Genomic DNA, 24,345 nt, shown 5'->3' on the forward strand with positions numbered 1-24,345 from the left:
GCAGCACCATACGGCACATGGAATTTTACCGCCAGCGGCGAGAATGAGAACGGTTTTAAATACTTAAAATGGCGACGTTTTCCTTACTTGAACAGCGTGCAATCATTCGTTTTCTGAATATGCGTGGTGTGAAACCAATTGAAATTCATCGATAGTTGAAGGAGACATGTGGTGATGGAGTTATGGATGTGTCGAAAGTGCGTTCGTGGGTGCGACAGTTTAATGAAGGCAGAACATCGTGTGACAACAAACCGAAACAACCTCGGGCTCGCACAAGCCGGTCTGACGACACGATCGAGAAAGTGGAGAGAATTGTTTTGGGGGATCGCCGAATGACTGTTGAACAGATCGCCTCCAGAGTTGGCATTTCTGTGGATTCTGCGCACACAATCCTGCATGACGACCTGAAAATGCGAAAAGTGTCATCCAGGTGGGTGCCACGAATGCTGACGTACGACCACACGGCCGCCCGTGTGGCATGTTGCCAAGCAATGTTGACGCGCAACGACAGCACGAATGGGACTTTCTTTTCGTCGGTTGTGACAATGGATGAGACGTGGATGCCATTTTTCAATCCAGAAACAAAGCACCAGTCAGCTCAATGGAAGCACACAGATTCACCGCCACCAAAAAAACTTCGGGTAACCGCCAGCGCTGAAAAAATGATGGTGTCCATGTTCTGGGACAGCGAGGGCGTAATCCTTACCCATTGTGTTCCAATGGGCACTACGGTAACAGGTGCATCCTACAAAAATGTTTTGAAGAACAAATTCCTTCCTGCACTGCAACAAAAACGTCCGGGAAGGGCTGCGTGTGTGCTGTTTCACCAAGACAACGCACCCGCACATCGAGCTAACGTTACGAAACAGTTTCTTCGTGATAACAACTTTGAAGTGACTCCTCATGCTCCCTACTCACCTGACCTGGCTCCTAGTGACTTTTGGCTTTTTCCAACAATGAAAGACACTCTCCGTGGCCGCACATTCACAAGCCGTGCTGCTATTGCCTCAGCGATTTTCCAGTGGTCAAAACAGACTCCTAAAGAAGCCTTCGCCGCTGCCATGGAATCATCGCGTCAGCGTTGTGAAAAATGTGTACGTCTGCAGGGCGATTACGTCGAGAAGTAACGCCAGTTTCATCGATTTAGGGTGAGTAGTTAATTAGAAAAAAAAAATCGGAGGCGTTAGAACTTGAATGCACCTCGTACAGAGACAGAGACAGAGCACGGAGTCCAGATGCAGCGGGGCCCCGCGAAGCTGAGGCGGTGGTGCGCCCCGCGCTGCGCGACCCGTTCGCCCGGTGACCCACACACGGCGCGGCGCGGCGCTCCTCCGCAACGGTTCTCTCCTCTCCACTCCGCTCCACTCCTGTGGCCAGCCGGACAGCCCAGCGACCGACCTTGCCCCGCCGTGGCGTAGCAGCGCCTGCTCGGTGCTTGCCCAACGCAGCCAGCGTGCAGGTCACCTGTAGGCGGCCGGTGCCGTCAGCCGCACGCTCCTACGTCACATCCCGTCTTCAGCCCGAAAGGGACAACTCTCTGTAGAACTACACTGATAGACACGGCTCGCGACTAAATGCTTCTCAATCTCGTAGTCTGCGATCAATATGCATGAGTGGAGGATGACATTTTCTTTCGCGAAAAAAAATAAAAAAACACCTACAACCGTCCTGATGATTTTACTTTGTCGCTACCAGTTTCAACGCTTCATTGTGTCATCTTCAGGCTCTTTTTGATGCGGTACAGGCTGACATGATCCCCATGCATAACCCATCAGTAGCCAGCACTACTGGATACGCAAATAATGTGTCAGCTTGGAGCGCTGAAACATAATCTGCGTATCCAGTAATGATGGGTTATGCATGGGGGTCATATCAAAATGTACCGCATCAAAAAGAGCCTGAAGATGACGCAATGAAGCGTTGAAACTGGCAGCGACAAAATAAAATAAAATCGTAAGGACGGCTGTAGGTGTTCTTATTTTTTGTCACGTGTCTCGTGATGCCAATTCAGGAGCTACTCGACCGAATAGTAGCGGCTCCGGTGAAAGAAAACCATCATAACGACCGGGAGAGCGGTGTCCTGACCACACGCCACTCCTATCCGCATCCTCAACAGAGGATGACACGGCGGTCGATTGGTCCCGATGGGCCACTTGTGACCTGAAGACGGAGTGCTATATGCTATATTTATCCCATCAATGCTATATTACCCAACTTACACAATGACGGAAGAAAATTGGAGCACCAAAAAATTATTAATGTAGAATAATGGGATTTCGAAAACACATTTGTCTAGGTAACATAAACTGAAGAGCCAAACAAACAGGTACACGTCCCTAACATCGTTTAGGGCCCCTGTGTGCACGCAGAAGTCCCGCAGCACGGTGTGGCATGGACTCGACTAGTGTCTGACGTAGTGAATCTTGCAGGGCTGTCCATAAATCCGTAAGAGTACGAGGGGGTGGAAATCTCTTCTGAACAGCATGATACAAGGCATCCCAGATATGCTCAATAACATTCATGTCTTGGGAGTTTTGTGGCTAGCGGAAGTGTTTAAGCTCAGAAGAGTGTTCCTGGAGCCACTCTGTAGCAATTCTGGACTTGTGGGGTGTCGCTTTGTCCTGCTGGAATTGCCTAAGTCCGTCGGAATAGACACGGATGGATACAGGTGATCAGAGAGGACGCTTGCGTACGCGTCATCTGTCAGAGTCGTATCTACGCGCATCAGGGTCTCTTATCATTGCAACTGCATACGCCTCACACCATTAGAGAGCCTCCACGAGCTCGAACAGTCCCCTGATGACATGCAGGGTCCATTGATTCGTGAGGTGGTCTCCGTACCCGTACACGTCCATCCGCTCGATACAATATGAAACGAGACTCGTCCGACCAGGGAACACGTTTCCAGTCGTCGCCAGTTCAATGTCGGATTTGACAGGCCCAGGCGAGGCGTGTAGTCATCAGGGTTACACGAGTAGGCCTTCGACTCCGAAAGCCCATAGTAACATTTCGTTCAATGGTTCGCACGTTGACACTTTTTGATGGCCCAGCAGAGAAATCTGCAGCAATTTGCGGTAGGGTTGCACATCTGTCACGAACGATTCTCTTCAGTCGTCGTTGGTCCCGTTCTTGCAGGATCTTTTTCCGACAGCAGCGATGTCGGAGATTTGATATTTTACCGGATTCCTGACATTCACGGTACTCTCGTGAAATAGTCGTACGGGAAAACCCCCACTTCAACGCTACCTCGGAGATGCTGAGTCCCATCGCTCGTCCGCTGACTACAACACCACGTTCAAATTCACCTAAATCTTCGTAACCTGCCATTGTAGCAACAGTAACCGATCTAACAACTGCGCTAGCCACTTTCCGATCGCAGCGCCGTATTCTGCTTATTTACATATCTCTATATTTGATCGTGAACGCCTACACCAGGTCTCTTTGGCGCTTTACTGTATTTCATTTATGCCATTTATGCTGTATGACCACCCTATACACTAACGGAAAAAACTGCGGCACCAAAAAGAAGTAACGTTGAGTAATGAAATTTCGAGAACGCATTTGTCTAGGTAACATATTTAAATGATTAACATTGCAAGACCATAGGTTAATCTAAGCACAAGCCACTGCCGATATGAAATGCTGCTACCTTAATAAACGGTGTAATCGCCAGGAAGTTGAAAGCAAGCATGCAAACATGCATGCATTGTGTTGGTGCCGGATGTCAGTTTGTGGATGGAGTTCAATGGCTGTTGCACTTGGCCGGCCAACACAGGAACGGTTAACGCTGGTTATGGCCGACACGAGTTGTCGTCCGATGACGTCCCATATGTGCTCGATTGGAGATAGACCTGTCACAAGTTTATATCCAGTACGCCCTTTCAAAAAACATTCAAATGTGTGTGAATTCCTAAGGGACCAAACTGCTGAGGTCATCGGGCCTAAGAGTTTCTACTTAAAGTAACGTATGCTAAGGACAACACACACACACACACACACACACACACACACACACACACACACACACACATCACCGAGGGAGGACTCGAACCTCTGGCGGGAGGGGCCGCACAATCCGTGACATGGCGCCTCTAACCGCGCGGCCACTCCGCGCGGCGTACGTCCTTTCAACATGTGACATGTATTACAGGATGTGGTGACTCACGCTGCTTCTACACGTTACATGTGCTGGCGACCGGAATTTCTAATTACATCATCTGTCTATCTTCACTCTAGCCACACATTACTTATGTGCAGTGAATCTGAGGTGCATGATCGTCTAGAATCACAAGCCTTACCGAATCATTTGCTTGGAAAGTTTCCTTCCGGACGTGATGATGTCGTTGGAGCCGTAAATGAGGGCGGGACACTGATAGGGGGAAAAAAAGTATTGAGTTTCAGTTTGGGTGGGGGGGGGGAGGGGATATCGAGGAGGGAGAGAGAGAAAAAGGAGTGCGGAAAGAGGTGCGAGCAAGAGAGGAAGACGAGTTGCGTCTCTCTTACTAAAAAGCGGCAACAGTTATTAGGAGAGAGAAGACACAAATTAACTGAATATTCAATACGTCGGCTCATAAAGAGTGACGGCCGGTTGGACCGCCAGTCCAGCGGGCTGACGTGGGAGAACCTGCTCTGTGCCTCTCCATCCTAGCCTCGTCTTCTTACTTCTTGAGCACAAGTTGGCTACGAGCGAACATGACGTATCGCCCACCCCGCAAGGATCATTTCCATATTTATTGAACGGCCACCAACAGAATGTTTAATGCAAAACTGCCCAAAAAGTTGCTTTCCCTCCTCAGTAGGACACTGCGGCATCGCTGACGTTCACGATATGAATAAGCAGACTCCGTGAAGATGTAGAAGGGAGAAGTATCAATTTGGGTTAAGAAACCTTGCTCTGGTAACTATCACGAGGAAAGTTACGCGCGCACAGAATAAGTATCGGTGTTTTCCACTGAAACTAGGTCTAGCGCGCGCGCTAGTGTATATATGTGTGTGTGCGTGTGTGTGTGTGTGAGAGAGAGAGAGAGAGAGAGAGGAAGGGGGGGGGCAACGTCCGAATACGTTTACCGCAGTGAAACTGCTTTGATGCACACCGGACGTCAGACGTATTGCCATTTGGAAATATGCGACCTTTGTAATGCTTGTATTGTAATTTATTGCCGCGCGGGATTAGCCGAGCGGTCTGAGGCGCTGCAGTCATGGACTGTGCGGCTGGTCCCGGCGGAGGTTCGAGTCCTCCCTCGGGCATGGGTGTCTGTGTTTGTCCTTGGATAATTTAGGTTAAGTAGTGTATAAGCTTAGGGACTGATGACCTTAGCAGTTAAGTCCCACAAGATTTCACACACATTTGAACATTTTTTTGTAATTTATTACGTCAACGAGCGCTTAGATAAGTAAAAAATGTAGTCACTTTAGAAGTTTCGGCAAATTGCCCTTTCCAGATGTGTTTAACCCACAAAAAGCTTCGTAGAGACAAACACATATAATTACGCACTATAAACATCATAGTCATTTAACGTTTCAATGGCTGTACATGTCGCCCCAACTGGAGCCTGTGCTTCCCCTTTAATGATTTTATTGTGAAGGCTATGTTAATCCCTAATCGCCCTTCTCTAAATGCGACGATATAAGCTGCAACATAGCCGTGGATAGAGCCAGTGATACCGTATGTACAGAATTTCTTTGCTTAATTCGTGTCAAAGATTCCATACAATTGCCGCCGTCGGACTATCGATTCCGGTCCACAATGTTATCTTCATATCTGATTAAAACAGAAGAAGCCTTATATTATACTAATGTGAATAAGCCATACTAGCATCGTTACTGTTTTGATCTTACAACGATGCCACTTTGGCTTAATCATATTAGGATAACGTGAGGCTGCCTTCAATTTAAATCAGATCTGAGAATGCTTATATTATCGATCGAAATCGATAGTCTGATGACAATTTGTTTGTAATCATTGGTTCGAAATAAATAAAGAAATTCTGCAAATGTGGTGATGCTGGTAGCAGAAATTCAAATTTCTGTAGTGGGGTTTGTGGTAAGAGTAATTCTAACAGTTAAAGCAAATTATTATGAGCAATAACTAACAGTAAGAAGGAAATAAGTCTAGAAATTAAGAAGTAATGGTGAAAGTATTCGAAATACAGAAAAAAGAATAAAGGAAAGATCCCATTTTTTTGGACCTGTATACACAATTTTGTCACTAATACAACAAAAGCCTCAAGAATCAGAAGAAACAAAAAGAAAATAACTTAGATGGCTTCCTAGGCAGAAGCAGTAAGAGAACAGGTACGAAGTAGTCTGAAGGAGAACAGAGGCACGGTAAAAATTTGAGAGCATACTGGAGGCAAATAACAGGCCAACATGAGAAGGGACTGAAATTATACGTGGTCCCTAGATGGCCAAAATGGAAGAGAAAAAATGTTACGGGAGTTGCTATGACTGTAAGAAAAAAACTATAAATATCGCAAAATCGACCTAAATTATTGAAGCTCCAGTTTTATGATCAAATTCTTGTGTCCTGTGTCAGAAAACAAGTTACCTGAAACCGATGTAGCCATCAAACGAATTACGTGAGCATTGACTTAAATTAACTACGCAGCTAAAAAAGCACAGATACAAGGCTTCCCACACCAAAGCCATTTTAGTGCCAAAACCTACACTGGAGCGAACACTAGTCAACGAGAATTGTCTCTACATCTTCATCTACACATACTCTGAAAACTACCGTGATGTGCATTGCAGAGGGTACGCCCAATTATATCAGTTATCACCGTTTCTTCTCGTGCCATTCATGTATGGACTGCTGGAGGAGTGAATGACTGAATGCCTCTGTGAGTGCAGTGATGTTTCTAGCCTTATCCTCACAATTCCTATGTGAGCGATACGTATGGGATTGTAGTGTATTCCTAGAATCATTAAAAGCCGGTTCTTGAAACTCTGCAAACAGACTTTCTGGGAATAGTTTACGTCTATCTTATATAGTATTTCAGTTCAGTTCCTCCAGTATCTCTGTGACCCTCCCTCACGGATCAAAGAAACCTGTGATCATTCGTGGCGCCCTTCTCTGTACATGTTCAATATCCCTTGTTAGTCCAAACTGGTACGGGTCCCACACACTTGAGCAATATTCTAGGATGGGTCGCACGAGTGATTTGTATGCAATCTCTTTTGTTAACTGATTGCACCTCCCCAGTATTCTACCAGCAAACCGAAGTCTACCACCTGCTATACACACGACTGAACCGATGTGATCATTTCTTTTCATATCCCTACAAAGTGTTACAACCACGTATCTGAGTGAGTTGGCTGATTCCAACAGCCATAGTATACTACGGTTTTTCTTTTCGTGAAGCACACAATTTTACATTTCTGAACATTTAAAGCAAGATACCAATCTTTGCACTACTTTAAAACCTTATTGAAATCTGACTGAATATAATCCACTCACAAATTTCACTTGACATGCCGCGTGACGACAATTTGACGACGAGCATAGATGTCAACGGTAGGCAAGCGCGAGCAAAAGCCATTGGATCGTGTTCAATTAGCATTCGCTAGCCTGGGTTCGTGTTCCACACTATCGGCGGGCGTAAACGACGCGCTGAATGACGTGGCCCAGAAGCAGAAAGAGGTCCCGATTGTCAGAGCCATCTGGAGGTTGTCGCACAGACCTGAGAGGTCTCACCTCATATATAACAAGAAAGCAGGAGTAATAATAATATTATTATTATTTATTACATCATATGAGCCACTGGTCTGCTACATGTCTTTCAACTGGACGCCACTTCGGCAATTTAATTGACCCTGAGCCAAACAAGTGCCAATATATATATATATATATATAATGCTGATAGATATTAAAAATATTCGAAAGTAATTTATCTTTATCGTTGTTTAAAATCATGCTACTTTAATTAGCTGGCAGGTGCATAATTTACGTTAGGAATTTTTGATGATAAAAAAAAATGGTTTACCCTGTTTCACGTTACCTTCCATGTGACAAAACACATACCGATTTCATCAAGCAGCCTACGTGACAATTCGTATGTGTATTTCACGTTTAGCTGACGATATTGTTTTTACATGATCTTCCTTAGAAAAGCATTGATAAAAGTTCTTTAAATACTTCGCCTATGTTACAGGATACATCACATCCTATTTGAGATAAACGAGCTACTGCAATTCGAAACCATCACCGACGTAAATGTCTCCAATTGCTAATAACCAAAATGTAAATGGTCGCCTTCCTTTAAGTTATGATGGTCGTCGGTAATCAGTGCTGTGCTTTTAAACTTCCTCCTCAGCTGTAGTGAGAAGCCTGAGAAAAGCGTCAATCGGCTTACGTACAAAGTTTCGGATTAATGCTAAGAATATCTGAAGTTGCAATTCAAGGTTACATGCATTACATCCACGCATTTCATGTTTAAGAACGAAGTGAGACACCAAAATTCTTCCTTTCCTACGACATTTAGCTTACTTAGTCAAAAACACTATGCTCACCATGCAGAAAGCTCTCCACCGTTGGTCTGACTACATGCCGTGTTGCATCCAGTGTGACGACTATCAGCGCCAAGAAACAATAACGCAGCGTTCGTAGCCTATGTCCGTTACCCCGAGTTCTCTGCCGTTTCCTCTAGCGCAAACTTTTGTTCACACAAACAAGCCCAAAGAGTCCCAAAGAGTCATTGGGGGTTGGTTGTTTGGGGGAAGAGACCAAACAGCGAGGTCATCGGTCTCATCGGATTAGGGGAGGACGGGGAAGGAAGTCGGCCGTGCCCTTTCAAAGGAACCATCCCGGCATTTGCCTGGAGCGATTTAGGGAAATCACGGAAAACCTAAATCAGGATGGCCAGACGCGGGATTCAACCGTCGTCCTCCCGAACAGAAACAAGCCAACAACAGTAAACTACGGCGAATTTATCTCGAATGCCCGTTCGGTTCCATTTGCTCCGGTGTAAACAAAGTTTAACACAGTAAGAAAAACCCTCGATCGCTCTAGTGGTGCAGAACGCTGCAGCGCATGCGTGTGCGCGAGCTGCAGCAGGCGTCATCGAGTCCGCCGCTACACCGGCGCAGAGCCGGCCTTGGCCCGCAGGAATGCGCACCTCTGCCCGTGGCTGGCTGCTGGCTGCTGGCTGCTGGCCCATCAGCCGGGCACATCCTGTTCGTTTGCCTACAGCCGCGCGCGCACTATGCAGGCGCCCGTCTTCTGGCCGAAGACTCCGCTAGCCCCGACCTCACGGTATGCAGGCACCGGAACAAAGATTTCGTAAAAATGACTAGACTCTTCGACGAGGCTGCAGGCCGGGATATTTGGAACCGTCGGCTGGACACATTTGTGGTGGTAGGAGTCATATACGTTGAAGCGTATTGTAGCTTCTAAGGAAACTGATCGAACATTGTGCAAGGTCCAGAATGAGATTTTCACTCTGCAGCGGAATGTACGCTGGTATGAAACTTTCTGGCAGATTAAAACTGTGTGCCGGACCGAGACTCGAACTCGGGACCTTTGCCTTTCACGGGCAAGTGCTCTACCAACTGAGCTACCCAAGCACGACTCACGCCCCGTCCTCACAGCTTTATTTCCGCCAGTACCTCGTCTCCTACTTTCCAAACTTCACAGAAGTTCTGCGCAGGAGAACTTCTGTGAAGTTTGGAAAGTAGGATACGAGGTACTGGCGGAAATAAAGCTGTGAGGACGGGGCGTGAGTCGTGCTTGGGTAGCTCAGTTGGTAGAGCACTTGCCCGCGAAAGGCAAAGGTCCCGAGTTCGAGTCTCGGTCCGGCACACAGTTTTAATCTGCCAAGAAATTTAATTGTGCAAGGTGTTTGTTTTAAGTTGTGACAACTAAATATCTAGAAAATAGTTCAAATGGCTCTAAGCACTATGGGACTTAACATCCGCAGTCATCAGTCCCCTAGACTCAGAACTACTTAAACGTAACCAACCAAAGGACATCACATACATCCATGACCGAAGAAGGATTCGAACCTGCGATCGTAGCAGAATAAATATCTAGAAAACGAGACATCGTACGAAAAAAAAAGTTCTACGTGGAAAGTTAATACTAGTAAAGTGGACATCTGTTTGTGGTACAACTGGCTACCTCCAAGCAACCCCTCCTGTATTTTCAAATGGCAACCCTCCACTCCATTTTTATTGCATATTCGGATTCTACCAAAAAAAGCACACGTACGGTTAACTCAAAACAATTGTTTCCCATTCGTTGTAGATGGAGCTGTGCAACATCCCCTTAGAAAAATTATGAATGACAGTACAGATAAACCTCTACGTTATTTGATTTTGAAACAGCTGAGCAAAACTGAACGTACTCAGACATTTCTCTCTTTACTTATTCTAATCAACAGTAAACTAACACACAATATTGGCGCTCGCTGTATTGCAGTAGTTCGAGTAATGAAGGTTTTTGTGAGATAAGTGATTCATAAAGGGTATAGGTTATTGTTAGTCAGGGCCATTCTTTTGTAGGGATTATTGAAAGTCAGACTGCGTTGCGCTAAAAAATATTGTGTGTTAGTTTAGTGATGATCAGAATAAGTAAAGAGAGAACTGTCTGAGTACATTCAGTTTTGCTCAGCTGCCTGAAAATCAAATAACTTAAGAGTTTTTCCAGCTATCTCATTTACAATTTTACTAAGGGGATGTTACAAGACCTAATGCTTGAAATTTGGTATTCTCGCCAAGCCTTTGACACTGTCGATCTGGGAATATTGAATTCCCTAGCGATTTCCGAAATGGAATGTCCCATGCATTAAATGACGAGCTGCAGACGGAAAAGGAAAAAAAGAAAACAAAATGCACGGCAGTGTAAAAAGTATGGTGCTACTCTACATTTATAAGACTCACTAGCTGGTACGTAAAACTGTTACACTAGCGGATATATTTTAATTTCGATTTCACAGCAACCGGAATGGTATTTAAATACGATGTCATTGGGTTATTTATAACATACATTATTCCATCGATGAACATTTTTCTCCTTGAAGATGATTGTAACAATCGAAACCGGTAGAGAATAAACATAAAAGAGCACAGCTGATGACACAAATGCGCTTTTTCCACATTGTTTAACACCTGTAGACAGTCACATACGAAAAGCTCTAAATAAAAATTCTTACGGACAGCGATGCGTTTTTGATAAATCTTACCTGGAAACTGTATGCTTTTCTGAGTTAACAATACGGTACGATAAGCACCCAATAAATTCAAATGGTTCAAATGGCTCTGAGCACTATGGAACGTAACTGCTAAGGTCATCAGTCCTCTAGAACTTAGAACTACTTAAACCTAACCAACCTAAGGACATCACACACATCCACGCCCGAGGCAGGATTCGAACCTGCGACCGTAGCGGTCGCGCGGGTCCAGACTGTAGCGCCTAGAACCGCTCGGCCACTCCGGCCGGCGCACCCAATAAATAATGAAGTGTGAAGTTATCCACATGAGTACTAAAAGGATTCCACTAAAATTACAGTTACGATCATACAAATCTAAACGCTGTGAAGTCGACTAAATACTTAGGGATTCTGATTACGAACAACATAAATTGGAACTATCATGTAGATAATTTTGTGGTGAAAGTGAACCTAATATTGCGGTTTATTGGCGGAACACGTATAAGATGCAACAAATCCAGCAAAGAGACTGCCTACAGTACTGTTGTCAGTCATCGTCTTGAGTACTGTTGCGCTATATGGTATCCATATCAGATAGGACTGACGGAGAACATCGAAAAAGTTCAAAAGAAGGCAGCTGATTTTGCATAGTCACGAAACAGGAGCAAGAGAGTCATGGATGTGACACCCGAGTTAGCATGGAAAAGATTAAAACGAAAGTATTTTTCGTTGCGACGAGATCTACTCACGAAATTGTTATCACCAAGTTTATCCTCAGAATACGAAAATATTTTGCTGTCGCTTATCTCTGTGGGGAAAAATTACAATCGTAAAAAAATAAATGAAATCACAGCTTGAGCGGAAAGATTTAAGTGTTCGATTTTCCCGCGCCCTATTCGACATTGGAACGGCAGAGAAATAAGTTGAATGTGGTTCTGCCAGGCATTTAATTGTAAATTTCTGTTTAGTTGTGTAGAGGCAGACGAAGTACGAAAATTTTTTAATCACAAAATGTCGTTTCCCATAATTTTACACATCGAATCAAAAACAAGTTTTCGAGAGATCCTCAGTGTGCGGGTGGTTTAGAACAGCACACCAAAGTTGTAACATGAAATTCGTCAAATTGGGACCATGGACGTAAATCAATATAACGTCTTATAAGTTCTGTATGTGCCGTAGGTAGCTACCTTGGATCTCATTGGCCACGTTTCTCTCCACGAAACAAAAAAAATTGACTTGTCGGATTCAGTTTTTCACTGTTGGGAATGCTCTGGAAAGTGAAATTCCACGCTGCGACGTCACGAAGCTTCACTAGCTCCACGTCCGCGGGCGCCTTCACGTCGCATGTGAGGACGGCTTCAGGCGCCGTGAACGGCCTTCGTGAGCGACTCGGTACGAAACAGGGGACTCGTTGAGACCAGCCTTGACACAGTGGCGGCCACGCGCAGAATTCGGTCACCAGCAGAGCACGACCGCCGAGGCGCAGCACTCGCCAGCGCCATCCACCTGCCGCCAGAACGACTTAACGTATTTGTAGAAATCTTAAAGGCCGTCTTTTCACTCTGCAGCGGAGTGTGCTCTGATATGAAACTTTCTGGCAGATTAAAACTGTGTGTCGAACCGAGATTCGAACTCGGGTCCTTTGCCTTCCGCGGGCAAGTGCTCTATCGACTGAGCTACTCAAGCAATACTCACGACATGTCCTCACGGTTTTACTTCCTCCAGTACCTATGAGGAGAGCTTATGAGTAGTGCTTGGTTAGCTAAGTCGATAGAGCATTTTCCTGCGAAATGCGAAGGCCTCAAGTTCGAGTCCTGGTCTGGCGAACAGTTTTAATCTTCCAGGAAGTTTCATGTCAGCGCACACTCCGCTGCAGAGTGAAAATTTCACCCTGGAAACATCCGCCAGGCTGTGGCTAAGCCATTTCTCCTCAATATCCCCCATGTCGTCTCAATATCCTTTCTTCTAGGATTGCTAGTTCTGCAAAATCTGCAGGACGACTTCTGTGAAGTTTGGGAGGTTGGAGATGAGGTACTGGCGGAAGCAAAACTGTGAGGACGCGTCGTGGGTCGTGCTTGGTTAGTACAGTCAGCACCTGCCTGTGAAATGCAGAGGTCTCGAGTTCGACTCTTGGTCTGGCACAAAGTTTTACTCTGCCAAAAAGTTTCAGACTTTTTGTTGTCAATGCAAAGATTGGATTCATGCTATTCTGCATTCCTGTCGCTCGCCAGCTAACCCCGGCATTTCAATATAGCTATTGCAGCCCACAATATCAAAGACTTTTACATTTTCAGAATGGCCTTCTTCACGCCAAACCAGCATGGCTTCCGAAACATCGATCAAGCGGAACCGAAATCTCACTTTTCTCACGTGACATCCCGAACGCCATGGATCAAGGCAATCAGGCAGATGCAGTATTTCGTAAATTCCGAAAAGCATTTTACTTAGTACCACACGTATGCTTCTGCCGGGGATGTAGAGAGATTTTAGACTGGACTGATGATTTTTGGCAAGGAAGATACGACACGTTTTCTTATATAGTGTGTCATCGAAAGATGTGGAAGTAACTTCTGGTGTGCCCTGGGGAAATGTGTCTGACACTTTCTGTTCATGTTGTATATTAATGACCTAGCAGAAAGTATTGATGACAACCTCAGACTTTCCTCAGGTGATGGAGCGATCTTTAATGAAGTACTGTCTGATAAAAGTTTTGCAGATATTTAGGAAAATCTTGATAAGGTTTCGAAGCGCAGCACATATAAGCAACTTACTTTAAATGTTCAAAACTGAAAAATTTTGCAATTCATAAAATGGATGCAACGTAGTTTCCTGTGACTATAATATCAGTGAGCCACAGTTGGAATCCGTCCACTCATTAAACTACCTGGGTCTAATACTTTATAGGGTCATGGAAGGGAACGATGACATAGGTTCAGTCGAAGGTGAACACGATATCTTTATGGTGCGAAAACTGATGATTTCCACATGAGAAAAAAAAATACGTCAAATTTCTGTTACACGATGTATCACACAAATTCAAAGGCTGTCAATTCTACTAAATACAAAGAATAAGAATTAAGAACAACTTAAGCAGGAACGATCGCATAGATAAATATGTGGGGAAGGCAAACTAAAAAACTACATTTTACTGGTAGAACATTTAGAAGGTACAACAAGTCTGCTACAGAGACTGCCTACACTATCCTTGTTCGTCTTCTGCTAGAGTACTGCAATGGTGTGTGGGATTCTTACTAGATACGATTGGCTGAGGACACCGAAAAAGTTCAAAGAAGGGCGGCACGTTTTGTACTGTCGCTAACAAGGTGACACCGGTATGATTAACGGGTTGGGATGGCAATCATTAAAACAAAATGCGTTTTTAGCTTCGGCGAAATCTTTTCACGAAATTTCTATCGCCAACTTTCTCCTATGAATGTGAAAATATTATTTTGTCCAAACCAGCATACGGAAAACTGATCATAAAAATAAGAGAAATCAGAGCTTGTGCAGAAGGATTGAAGTATTCGTCTTTCCTCGCTGTTAGAAAGTGGATCAGTAGACAAATGGTCTGACAGTGGTTCGAAGAACCCTGTCCCACGCACTTAACTGTGAATTGCAGAGCAGTCATGTAGCTGTAGGAGCAGGTAGCAGATTATGGTTTACTGGTACACTACAACGAAATGCAATGTCTATAAAGTAAATTGCCTAAAAACACTCTTACGACCCACCCTGAAATATTGTTCTACTGTATGAGACCTATACCAAATAGGACTAGCAAGGGGATATTAAACACGTACAAATAGAGGTGTCACGGATGGTCACAGGTTTAGGACTATTTGACCCAAGGGACTGCGTCATGGAGACGCTGAAGAAACTGAACTGGGAGATTGTTAAATACAGACGCAAACTATCATGTGAAAGCCTACAAACGAAGTTTGAAGAACCAGCTTTAAACGACGAATCACAGAATGTCAGTTTTTACAACCTTCGTACTGATTCCGGACTGAGCGCGAAGACGAGGTTTTTTGATGACAGGGCGCAAACAGCCTTTTGAGCAGCCATTTTTCCAGCGACCCATACGCGAATGGAACAGCAAGAAACTCCAATATATGACACAACGCAGCCCCTGCCATAAACTACACAGCGATTTGCAGATTATGCAGATGTCAATCTATTTCTTAGGTTTACTATGTTTTTTATTAGGCTGATTTCTGTCAGTGACTCATTGCATGACGTCTTCAGTCCTTATTTCGATAAATCTACCAGACTCTTGCAACGCTACAGTTTTCCTCTTCCTTCGGCCTCTACCGGATTCGTTTAACCTTAGACGCTTCAGTAAACGTTCCAACAAAAATTTCTACCATTTTCCACAGTCTTTTTTCTTGGCACGTTCTATCTAATTTGCTAAATTCTTGCTCGTGCAATACGTGTTGTAGGAGTCAGGAACATACTTCAGAGACGTAGAATCTTCCACAGAATATCGTTGAAGTAACGAGTACTCGTTTGCGAAAGTAAAGATTAGCTAGATGTGATCTTTTTCGGTACTGGTATAGAGGCCTTTCATGCCACCGAATTACCTATTATGGACTGGTACGAGCAGTTGGTCATGAAGCGCCGTAGAAGGCTGTTTGGGAAGACTAATGTCGGCTTCATTGCAACTGTAAGTCAGGCGCGATCAGCGCTGGAAACTTTGCACTTTGCCATTCGCTACGCCAGTCATTCTGTTCGATACGCCATTGCTCCTCTCTATTAGTCTACCTTTCTGCAAGGCAACTGTAGAAGAAATTGGCGACTGCATCACAGAAAACGTTGTGGAGAGAAACCAGTGTCGGCAGGAAGAACCTTCTCCCCCCAAGTTAAACTCCCATCATGTGAACTGTAAAGGCGCAACCTGTGGTACGCCCGCTCTCGAGCAGCTTGGGCTTTGCACCGCAATGCCGGCCGCGGTGGTCTAGCGGTTCCAGGCGCTCAAAAATGGTTCAAATGGCTCTGAGCACTATGCGACTTAACTTCTGAGGTCATCAGTCGCCTAGAACTTAGAACTAATTAAACCTAACTAACCTAAGGACATCACACACATCCATGCCCGAGGCAGGATTCGAACCCGCGACCGTAGCAGTCCCGCGGTTCCGGACTGAGCGCCTAGAACCGCTAGACCAGCGCGGCCGGCTCTAGGCGCTCAGTCCGGAGCCGCGCGGCTGCTACGGTCGCAGGTTCGAATCCTGCCTCGGGCATGGATGTGTGTGATGTCGTTAGGTTAGTTAGGTTTAAGTAGTTCTAAGTTCTAGGGGACTGATGACGATAGATGTTAAGTCCCATAGTGCTCAGAGCCATTTTTTTGCACCGCAGTAAATGAACGGTGTTCATCCACTGAACACTGTGTTGGCGCCAAGTGCAGGAAAACAGCGAAAGAAGCGATATATGCTTACGGCTATCAGAGAAGCACTACAACATCGCTGTTCAGGAAATAAAGGTAGATTCTACTCTCCCTGTTATACGACGCAGGTACACCATTTTCACTGTTTTTATCCCTTCTTTTAACATGTTTCCTAATTTCCAGTGAACATTGCATTCAGGAACAACAACAGACTTCATTGTTGCTTGTTAGGATATATTACTAGCTGTCTTTTGTAGCTGGCGATTTTACCCAGCTGCATCCCTGCATCTATTCTTACCGACTGCGTTATGATCACAGCTGTTTTCTCCCTTTTAGCCCACAAACACTACTGTCAAATAACGCCTTTCCATGAAAGAGTCACCACCTGCACTTACGAGTGGCATTCAAGTAAAGGTACAACACTTTCTTTTCTCGTCCAGTTTCGGTAAAAGAAAAGGCAGAATTTGGTTTGGGGAATATTCCTACTTCAGCACCTATAGCTTCATGAAGTTAGGATACCTGTCAGCGCTATAGTAGCCTTCAAAATGGCGTCTGAAACTCAGATACGTTCCAGCAGAGAACGTCATTGGGCGTCTTCTGGCGGAAAACCAGAGCATCGCAGATATTCATGGACCCTTGCAGAATGTCTACAGAGACCTGGCAGTGAACAAAAGCAGGGCGAGTCGTTGGGCGAGACATCTGTAATTGTCGCAAGGTCGAGCACACCTGCCCGATTTCGCTCGTGCCGGCCAGCCGCTAAAAGTTGTGACTCCTGTAGTGTTGAAACGTGCGGAGTCTCTTATTACAGGTGATCAACGGATCCACAATCAAACACCTCGCTGCTTAACTGGCACCTCTTTTGGTAGTGCTGACACACCCGTCGACCAGTTGGGGACTCAAAGATATGCGCCCGTTGTGTTTCTCCCCGCCTAACAGAAGGCCATAGAGAGCAACGAAGGACCAACTGTGTTGAATTGCTTGCGCGTTACGAGGCTGCCCATGGCAATTTTTTGTGGAACATCGTCACAGGCGCTACAAGACGGACTCATTACTTCGAACCGGAAACAAAACAGCATTCCATGGTGAGGCGCCACACCACCTCTCGTCCGAAGGGAAAGTTCACAGTCGCACCCTCTGCCGCTAATGTCATGACGGCGGTCTTCTGGTACTGTGAAAGGGCTTTTCTGTTTGATGTCTTCCCTCATGTCGCAACGACCAACTCTGAAGTGCATTGTGCTACCCTCAGGAAATTGAAGGAACGGTTTCAGCGTGTTTGTCGACCCAAAAATGCAAATGAACGTCTCCTTCTCCATGAGAAAGTAAGATCTCACACAAGCCTGTGCACCAGAGAGGATTCTTCCTCAACCGCTGTACAGCCCGACTTCTATCTATTTAAACCAACCAAAGATGCACTCCCTCGGGAGCAATACTTGGATGTTAGGGAGGTATCTATGCAGCAAGAAGTTGGTTTCGACTTCGACCAGTAGAGCGGTCCCATGCAGGCATACAAGCCCTGCCAGTAAGGTGGTGTAAGACCGTCGCACTGAACAGAGGTTATCTTGAAAAATAAGATTTTGTAGCCAAAAGAGTGGCGAATAATATGGTGTACTGGAATCCTGCATTCAGAAAAAAAAGTCCGTTACCTTTTGAACGGTCCTCGTATTTTGAAGTGAGTAAACAACACGACAAGTATGTTATTTCATGACGCAATTCTTCCTACTTGACAATATTTATCGGTTGATATTTCATTTTCAGTAGTTCTCACTCTTGCTCTTTCCGCCCGCTTTGTATGTACTTCTCGGAAGCCATGTAATTTTAACATACTAAGCGGTCACTAGTGGCTCAGTGATGAAATGCCAGATTAAAGCTCCAAAGGTCTCGTATTTGATCATCGTTCAGTCAGGGGACTTTTACGCATAACTTTTCACTTATTTCTGTTCTGGCAATATTACTTAATGTGAACTAATGCTGTGTTGCACCGTGGTTCTGGGGCCATGTTAAAACGTAGTTCGCCCTATAAATGGTCGAGTTAGTCAGTTTATAGGTCGGGGGAATGCAAAGGATATTCCACCTCCAATAGGACAGCGTCTAGTAAAGCATCGCGTTGTTCAAACAGCCTTCGGGATGAGAGTAGTTTTGCCTTATTGACAGGTGAAAACTCCACGTTTTGTGAAAATAAATCCGTCATGTAGACCCAGATAGTATGCAGACATTAGAGAGGGAAGGAAAGTGAACGTGTGGCTGGAACAGAACACGGCGATGCGCCGCCACGGTCGCACAAAGGCATTTCCGGGGCAAGCTGCCGGCCTCGGGTCCGCACGTGTGTGTGTGTGTGTGTGTGTGTGTGTGTGTGTGTGTGTGTGTCGGTCGCTGGCCCTGCGTTTGAATGGAATGTCAAGACTGGTTACTCAGAGAAAGTGCCGAGTGGGCTCTGTAAAACGCAGTCCGCTAAAAATGGGCAATGGTGGTTAGGGGCAAATGAATTGGTGTACAACGAAGTGGAATTCATTACAGATAATATACGGAAAAAAAGGATCGTTTTTTGGTCGTATTATGATACCAGAAAGCTGATTATCGATAAAAAAAACTTTCGAACATGTAGCAACAAGTAGGATGGATAAAGGAAATCAGGGAGGATATGAAAGAGCTGGAATTTACCCTTAGTGATCTGCAAAACAAAACAGAAAATTTAAAGAAACTGGAAAACATAAAAATAAGACCTAATCCAAACATAGAAAAACGGTAAACAATAAAAAGGGTATTCACAGATGGGGAACGACAAAAAAGGTCACAACGAATGAAAAGATACTGGGCAATTCGGAAAGAGAGCCTACGACAATCAGAAAATGGACTGCAGTGGTACAATGAGCAGATAAAGACGTAGAAGAATAAGAAGAATGGCCGAGAGGTTACTTGATAAGTAGATGGAGTTTTAACAGTTACGCTTCCGATGTCATTTCACCGAAATTCTTCTGAGTGTGTAATTGCGTCATACGCGATGAAACTACTGGCTATTCGACTGCTATTGCGGGCACTTTTCATCTGGGTATACTGCAGAAAAACTTTACAGACACGGACACCGGTCACAAAAGGCATGGCACGTAGTTTTTCACATGGAAACCATTCAAAAGCTGAGGATAGCTAAGCGAGCAACCGAGGGATGCGTGCTGGGAATTTTTAAGAGAGATACGGAAACTAACAATCTGATCAGGTAACAGAATGTAATGGAAGATCTGATTGTGGAAGTAAAGAAAGTTACACGTAGTTGTATGGGACATATAGACAAGAGAATGGATAGGAAGCCACGGAAGTGCTTTATTGCATTACAGCATAAAAAGATCAGAAGTCGGCCTGTGGGAAGTGGACTGACAGTATTACATGCTTGGTATAATCCAGTCAGCTGTCTTTATTTTTGATCGTTATACTGAGTGTTTGACAATTCCTATTACGGGCTCCTAAGGGTTGCAGAGAAACTTAGTTTCCGGAAATTTGCCATTTGGATATAGGCCGGCAGCACACTAACATTAAGACTGCAAAAAGAAATGAAGGAAAAGGAATTGAACAATAAAAACTGCTGGAAACCCATACAGATGGGCCGAGTCAAGGATGACATACAAATTTCATGTGTAGCCTTTGCTGACGACTTAGCCTTACTAGCGGGTGATACAACAGCAATCGAACAGGTCGAAACCATTAAAGAATAGCAGAGAAAGCTGGTCTGCAAATTTCTTTCCTAAGTCTGTGTTCATCGTCACAAAACCTGACACCCAAAACTTGACTACAAAATTCGGTCATATCAATAGTGTCCCTTATTTTAAATAGTTAAGTAAAGTCCTTGAACCTATGGGGCGAGAGAAAATAGCACAAAAGATTCGCCTCCCAAAACTAAAGAGAGCCTACTGAAGAACCTACAAGGTGTACAATAAAAGATCCTTGTCCAAAAAACTAAAATTAGGCAATATAATACAGTATTAAAACCTGACGTCCGGTATGCCACTGAAACCCTGACAGTCCACATAAAAGATGGCCTAGAGAACTTATTAAAATAACGTAAAATCATCAGGAAGGTACTAGGGCCAAAGAAAACAGAAGAGAGCTATAGACTACAATCTCGCCAAACAACTGAGAAATTGCCCAACACTGCAGCAGACATTACAAGAAGGCGATTAAAATTTTATGGACACGTCTCTAGGCTCCCCAAAACAAGACTTATGCACAAATTCTTAAATACATATGACTTAAAACTATACCCTGGATACAAGAGGTCGAAAATGACGTAAAAAAAGCTCGGATAAATTATTCAGATATTTTGGACAGAAAGGTATTTAAGCAGAAAGTTAACAGATGGAAAGTCAAGTCAGGGATCAAAGTTCCGAAGAAAGCAGGAACAAAATGGACAGAGGGAAGGAAGAGAGCCTATACAGAAAAAGTGAGAGCAGTGTGTAAAAAAGGGAAGAAGAATCAAGAAGCTTTGCGTGATCCAACAGGGTCTAATCACACATAATAATAAAATAATAATCACACGCAAATGATAATTGATGAGGTGATTACCCGCAGAATAAGGAGGAGAGGAAAATGAGAAAAACACTGACAAGAAGTAGAGGCAGGATGACAGGACATGCTGTTGAGACAGCGAGGAACAACTTCTGTGATGTTCAACCGGGCTATAGAACATAAAACTGTGGAGTAAGACAGATTGGAACATTTCCAACAAATGAAGACTTTAAGTGTGACCACGACTCTGAGATGAAGAGTTTGGTAAAAGAGAGTAAGTCGTGGTAGGTCGAATCTAACCAGTCTGAAGACTAATGAAGAAACTGTTAGTTGACTGGATAATCACATGGATGTCTGACGATGGAACGTTATTACCGTGAAATAGATAACATACTTTACGTGGAAGCAGCAAAAATAAAGACAGCAGATTGACTTGTGTGGAACACATAATGTTTATAAATACTGGGCAACGCCCAAGAAATCCATTTGAAGGAAACAGATCACACAAAAATAAAGATGGGTACACATCATTAAAAACACACGGGATCAATATATCGACGACCATAACGCGTGTAAAAATCTAGAGGTAACCTTCATACAGCAGCGATCTGAAAAGCCTTCCTAACAGAACGTTCTAATCTGAAAGCAGTAAAAATTACTAAGAAGAGCATTTCTTTAAAGTATATGTTACACTGTCGTCTATACGCTCAACTGTGCAGTGTTTTATTTCTTGATCTTGTTATTGTATGTAGATGCAGTACGTCAGGGCGAGCAGAGGATGCTAGAAAATCGTCGGCATTAGAAGCAGCTCGCCAGTAAGCTGTTTGATATTCAGTTTGAGCAAAGCGTAGCCTTGCGGCTTTCCGTGTCACCAGTTGCCAGGCTTCACATGATTAACGAGATCAGACCTGTTCAGTTAGAGAGCACGGACAACTTGCGAGTAAGGCTTCCAGTTGCAACAGCGGCAGGAGAACTGCAAATCAGATGTTCCGGCTGTCCGAGGTACTGAAGAACTATCCTGCACTTAATTTCAGTCTAACCAATACATTTTCCAAAATGATGTCAATTAAAATTCTAAAAGTGAAGTATTTATACCCATGGTATTCGACCTGTAAATCTGCGGAAAAACACAAAAATGTGTGTGTAACTGTGTTGTTCATAGTTTCTATACTATGTTGCAGCTTTTAGTTTGCTGTTTTCGAGATTGGAACCACTTCATTTACCCAAAGGATGATTTGTATAAAAGAAACAGAAATGGTATGGGCAAGGAAGAGAAACATCACTGCACAGTGAACGAATGAAATAAATTGTCGGAACTGGTTACAGTATAATTAAGATTTTAATCAGCTTTGTGATGGTACGCACAAAAGAGCTATGAAGCACAACCTGAAGAATAACAAGGCAATTCAAAGCCTACTGAAGTCTCTCGAAACGGTGTTAGTGCCTGAATATTGTAGCACATCCTAGTTCCTCATTTGCATTTTAGAAACGTCCCTGTTTTTGTTAATCACGAGGTGTAATGTTTGTTACACGGCCTCTCAGTTAATTTTCTAGCAGAAACGCGTGCAGTCGCATGTTGAAGACATGAAATTATGTTGACAGCTAAACCTCAAACGAATAAAGGAAATATTATTAGAGACAGAAAGAAAATTCGTTAAAAATGAAAATCACAGAAACTGAAAACACACCAAAAAAATTCTTTCTTCGCCTGTTTTTATGACTAGATTCCAGTGAACGAAGTTATGCATCATTATCGTTATAATATCTCGTACAATGCAGTCTGTTAACGGGAGTGGGATTTAACAACGCAGTGAACTATTACGGATGTAGGAATATTAATGTCCATCTGTAATCAATGAGAGGGAGTACTTTTAACTTCTATTTCTTGGCTTCCAGTTCTTAAGTCGTATTTCTTTTTGTTAGTCGTAAAAGTCGCCGGAGTACGAACGCCCAAGAAAAACACCGAAAGTGAACCAACTCCTTCGCTTATGAGTGTAGTACATTTTGATGCTAGCACTCTATACGTCAGATTAAAATTGTAGGCCGAACGTTCTCGTATCTGCGGCAATGCTATTTTTATTTGAAGCACTCCACTACGACTTATTGGTCGAGTTTAAGCATCTGCATATTTGCCTGTCACTTCTTATCTTTCGTTATATGTACACTATCGGAACAGATGGAAGAAAATAATAGGTTTATTGCAACTTAAAGAGCTATATTTTAGTCAATATACTTATGAATTTTTAACAGAAAATCTGTAAAGATTTCCACATTTAGACTACAGTGAAAGCTGTATTTTTTTCTTTCCTTTATAGGTGCGTGACCCGAAGAAGGAGAAAGTTTTTGTTGCTATACAGTGTCACTGGTCATTTCCAAGGTCATTTCCCCTTCGTAATACGCAAATTAAACCAGATTTTTACGATAATTAACACATTTTATTAGTTTCTCCATGTTTGGAGGGATCCGTTGCTCAGGAACTGTGTATTGAATTGTTCAATAACCGCTTCTTTTTCCATAAACTTCTGTATTATACTTCATGACGGGTTTGGGCATTTATGACACATTGCCTCTTGGCTCCTATCTCGGGTTCTTTGTCCCACGTTTGTTTGGCGATTTTTCTGATGTTTCGTTAGTACGAGTGATTGGTTCTGTCAAAGCTTCGCCCTCCACTGTTGATGGCGGACCAGCAACGGGGGGTGAAGGTTTGACAATGCCAGCCAGTCGTGCTGGCGAAACATCATACGTACTCTAACAAAGATAAAAACACATCGCCTTTACATTTATTTATTAGAATTACTGCACCTTGCAGAATCACTTGTCGACTACCTTACAGCAGTGCTGTTCATCGCTGTAGTTGCAATGCAGTCAAACTCTCTCCAATAAACTCTCCCCAGGAAAACCACGACTGTTTGCTTATCTTTAGCTGTTAAGATTAAACACCTTGAGCTAATTTAAACGCGCACACCTTTTATGGCCGTAGTCCCACCAGAAGATGCTTTTACGACCTATGGTTACCTCGAAAATTTTGTTCGTTTTTGCGTTCTGAAAACCTGAGACTTTTCCTCGATTTTTCACACATACAAGTGAAGATGTCTCAGCGGCCGCTTCGTGCAGCTTTTACAAAAAACCACATCAAACATTCATACAAGAGAGGATATTACAAAGCCGATGACTTCAATCACGTCCCGCATCTCGTGGTCGTGCGGTAGCGTTCTCGCTTCCCACGCCCGGGTTCCCGGGTTCGATTCCCGGCGGGGTCAGGGATTTTCTCTGCCTCGTGATGGCTGGGTGTTGTGTGCTGTCCTTAGGTTAGTTAGGTTTAAGTAGTTC

The 24,345-nt window shown here is 44.0% G+C and overlaps 1 protein-coding gene and 1 non-coding gene across 4 annotated transcripts in view; both read right to left on the bottom strand.

Moving 5' to 3' along the window:
• LOC126162769 (uncharacterized) overlaps positions 1-24,345 on the bottom strand; it is a 493,174-nt gene that overhangs the window by 383,888 nt on the left and 84,941 nt on the right. The window lies entirely within an intron of this gene.
• On the bottom strand, positions 9,488-9,562 carry Trnas-uga (transfer RNA serine (anticodon UGA)). The gene has a single exon. It is a non-coding gene; the product is annotated as a tRNA-Ser (tRNA).

Source organism: Schistocerca cancellata, chromosome 2 (genome assembly GCF_023864275.1).
Source record: "Schistocerca cancellata isolate TAMUIC-IGC-003103 chromosome 2, iqSchCanc2.1, whole genome shotgun sequence".
NCBI lineage: Eukaryota > Metazoa > Arthropoda > Insecta > Orthoptera > Acrididae > Schistocerca > Schistocerca cancellata.